The sequence below is a fragment of the Etheostoma spectabile genome, chromosome 24 (genome assembly GCF_008692095.1).
Source record: "Etheostoma spectabile isolate EspeVRDwgs_2016 chromosome 24, UIUC_Espe_1.0, whole genome shotgun sequence".
In the NCBI taxonomy this organism is placed as follows: domain Eukaryota; kingdom Metazoa; phylum Chordata; class Actinopteri; order Perciformes; family Percidae; genus Etheostoma; species Etheostoma spectabile.
In genome coordinates this window covers 7,076,647-7,080,950 of record NC_045756.1, presented here as the reverse complement: position 1 = coordinate 7,080,950, position 4,304 = coordinate 7,076,647, and the positions used below count along the sequence as shown (strand labels likewise).

Below are 4,304 nucleotides of genomic sequence, written 5' to 3'. Positions count from 1 at the left end.
CTCCGACATGGAAACAAGGCCAAGCGACTCGACAATGCACCAAAACCTCGGAACCGGGGTGCAGAAAAATGGCAGCAGGTGCTCTGGACTGATGAGTCAAAATATGAATATGAATTGAAATATTTGGCTCTAGTAGAAGGTAGTTTGTTCAAAGAAGGGCTGGAGAGTGCCACAATAATGAGTGTCTGCAGGCAACAGGGAAGCATGGTGGTGTTTTTTTGCAGGTTTGCGGCTGCATTTCTGCAAATGGAGATGTGGTCAAATTAATGGTGTCATCAATGCTGAGAAATACAGGCAGATACTTACCCATCATGCAATACCATCAAGGAGGCGTATGATTGGCCCCACATTTATTCAGCAGCAAGACAACGACCCCAAACATACAGCCAAGGCCATTAATAAGACTGTTTTTCCTCCCTTTCCCTCCTGCTGAAGCCAGCTGACCACGCACACCTGAGTCACATCCACGCACATGCTTAGACTACTGTGATTTTGTCAGGTTGACAAGGTTTTAATGTAAACTACTACATATTACTATAAGGTTAAGAGTCTGGGTGTCATCCTTGACAGCACATTATCCTTTCAACCCCATGCAATAACATTACCCGTCTGCCTACTTCCCTACGTAACACCCATCGCCCTCCGCCTCCCTTAACCCCCCACACTGCTGCAATTCTTGTCCACAGTCTCGCACTTCCCGTCTCGCTTTTTGCAACCTCCCTCTTCGGTCCGCTCACAATCCCTCCACAAACTTCAATTGGTCCAGAATTCAGCTGCCCGCCATCATAACCGAACCCCCTCCATCCACCACATCACTCCTGTCCTCCAACAGCTCCACTGGCTCCCGTCCAGTTCCGTACAAATTCAAAATCCTTCTATTAGCATTCAAGGCCATCCACAACCTCGCCCCCCATATTTGTCTGATCTCCTCCAGCGTCCCACTCCCTTCCGCTCCCTCAGATCCTCTTCCTCCATAAACCTGTCTGTCCCCCCCGCCCGTCTCACACCCCATGGGGGCAGAGCATTTAGCCGCTCTGCTCCCCGTCTCTGGAAACTCACTACCCCCCCACTCAGAAACATTGATTCATCCCCCATTTCAAATCACAACTAAAAACACATCTGTTTATAACTGCTGTATTCCACCTAATGTCTGTTGCTCCGCCTTTTCTTTGTTAGTTATTTTGTTTTGCTGTATAGTATTTGTTTTTTTCTGTTTGTTATAGTATTATGTTTTGCTGTTGTATAGTTTTTGGTTTTGTTGTTTTTGCTGTATAGTTATTTGTTGTGTGTTGTAAGTATTTGTTTTTCTGTTGTATAGTATTTTGTTTTGCTGTGTATATTTTGTTTTGCTGTTCTTATTTTGAATTCCCTGTGCGTGCGTCCTGAGTGCCATGAAAGGCGTCTTTAAATAAAATGTATTATTATTATTATTATATACAGTAGTGTTACTGTGAAATCTAAAGGAAATAACTGGAGATTTCCCAGCCATTATTTACAGTGTACAGTATATCAACCCTGGCTCTTCAACCCACCTTTGCTTGATTGTTGCTCCAGTCATACAGGTGAAACTCTCTTCAAGCTTCTGTTCTCTCGAGTGTTCTATGGTCATTGTTGACTTACCTCTTTTTGTTTCTCCTCTTCAGTTATCACCTCCACTCCTGTTTTCCGTCTCCGGTCAGCTGGCTTCTTCTCTTGGTCCCCCTCCCGCGGCACCCTGCTTCAGCCTGTCTCCGTCTCCCAGCTCCAGTGTCTTCCCCTCGGCTCCGTGCTCCTGGCTCTCCCACGCTTCCCTCCGCACCCTCGAGACTCCCCAAGCTTCCCCATGTCTTCGTCCCTATCCCTGGCGTCTGCCTTCCCACTGTCCCTCTCCTCTCCGCTCAAATGTATCCTTTTGTTTTGTTTGTGAGCCTTGCATTTGAGTCTTTTCTGTTCTTGGCGTAACAAAAAAAATTGTACTGAGTTCTGAGTTTAAAGTCTTTTTTTTTTTAGAAACTTAAAAAAAAAAGGTTTAGGCTTTAAATAAAAATCAGAATTCTGAGATTAAAGTCCAAATTCTGACCTTTTTTCCTCAGAATCCTGACTTTAATCTTAAAATATGACTGTTTTTAATATAAAAACTTTTTAAGACTTCAAAAAAACATCAGAACTCAAATACATTTTTTACATGTGGCCCATAATGTTTAATCTTTGTGCTACTTACTGCTACACAAAGAGTTGATGGAAATTTGAGGAGGAAGGGCTGCTCAACAGCGCATCACACCTCATAAATAGCAGATCAGAATAGAAAGCAATGTGGACGTTGGTCTAGGGTCTGTGTGAAATCCACATAGGCCACTTCTGTGAGATGTGGCATCTGAAACCACAGATGTGGGTGTGTGCTCAGAACAGACACCCAGCTGTGGTTATTTCACCAAAAGTTTAGGTTTCTTTTTCTATTAGTTGCAGAAGTCTTTGTCATCGTGGTTCTGTAAAACCTTTTTATTTCAACAAAGGGAGATACTATACTTTTTACTGCACTGCATTTATTTCAGAATCAGAATCAGAAGTCAGAAATACTTTATTGATCCCCGAAGGAAACAGAATTGGAATTTGAGAACTAGAGTTACTTTGAGAACCAGAGTTAACAGAGGTTGGGAACTAGAGTACTTTGAGAACCAGAGGTTATTGAGAACCAGAGTACTTTGACAAACTAGAGTTACTTGACAACTAGAGTCTTTGGGAATAGAGTTACTTTGGGGAACTAGAGTTACTTTGAGAACCAGAGTACTTTGACAACTAGAGTTACTTTGGGAACTAGAGTTACTTTGAGAACCAGAGTTAGTTTGAGAACCAGAGTTACTTTGACAACTAGAGTTACTTTGAGAACTAGAGTTACTTTGAGAACTAGAGTTACTTTGAGAACCAGAGTTAGTTTGAGAACCAGAGTTACTTTGAGAACTAGAGTTACTTTGAGAACCAGAGTTAGTTTGAGAACCAGAGTTACTTTGAGAACTAGAGTTACTTTGAGAACCAGAGTTACTTTGAGAACCAGAGTTACTTTGACAACTAGAGTTACTTTGAGAACTAGAGTTACTTTGAGAACTAGAGTTACTTTGGGAACTAGAGTTACTTTGGGAACTAGAGTTACTTTGAGAACTAGAGTTACTTTGAGAACTAGAGTTACTTTGAGAACCAGAGTTACTTTGAGAACCAGAGTTACTTTGGGAACCAGAGTTACTTTGACAACTAGAGTTACTTTGGGAACTAGAGTTACTTTGAGAACCAGAGTTAGTTTGAGAACCAGAGTTACTTTGACAACTAGAGTTACTTTGAGAACCAGAGTTAGTTTGGGAACTAGAGTTACTTTGAGAACCAGAGTTACTTTGACAACTAGAGTTACTTTGGGAACTAGAGTTACTTTGAGAACCAGAGTTAGTTTGAGAACCAGAGTTACTTTGACAACTAGAGTTACTTTGAGAACTAGAGTTACTTTGAGAACTAGAGTTACTTTGAGAACCAGAATTAGTTTGAGAACCAGAGTTACTTTGAGAACTAGAGTTACTTTGAGAACCAGAGTTAGTTTGAGAACCAGAGTTACTTTGAGAACTAGAGTTACTTTGAGAACCAGAGTTACTTTGAGAACTAGAGTTACTTTGAGAACCAGAGTGCTTGAGAACAGAGTTACTTTGAGAACAGGTTACTTGAGAACCAGAGTTACTTTGACAACTAGAGTTACTTTGAGAACTAGAGTTACTTTGAGAACTAGAGTTACTTTGGGAACTAGAGTTACTTTGGGAACTAGAGTTACTTTGAGAACTAGAGTTACTTTGGGAACTAGAGTTACTTTGGGAACTAGAGTTACTTTGAGAACTAGAGTTACAATGGGAACTAGAGTTACTTTTGGAACTAGAGTTACTTTGAGAACTAGAATTGATTTGCAGATTAAAATGCTACGAAAAGGATGATCATCTGAGGCTAGTTCAGCAGGTATTTGGTTATATATATAAAAAAAATGGACACATTAGAAAAATGACCTGATGAAAAGTAAGAGAATCACCAAAGTAATCACAGTTCATCCTGAGGGGAACATGTAGGACGAACTACAGTTCCATCCAACAGACATATTTCAGTATTGACTAATGTGCTAGTGCTAAGCACACAAAGAGAACTATTTCTTAGATTGTCTTAAATACATCCTAACATTACATCAATCCGGCTCAGTCTTCTCAAAAGAAATAAGAACAAAATGTAAAGTGACCACCATGTCTTAAAAAGCAAGACAGTCTAGAAAACAGGTGGACTTATATAAAGTCTCTCTCTCTCTC

The 4,304-nt window shown here is 40.6% G+C and overlaps 1 protein-coding gene across 1 annotated transcript in view; it reads left to right on the top strand.

Annotated features, from left to right (window-relative positions):
• Positions 1–4,304, top strand: part of LOC116674253 (sialoadhesin) — an 11,731-nt gene that overhangs the window by 2,970 nt on the left and 4,457 nt on the right. The gene's annotated exons all lie outside the window — the stretch shown is intronic.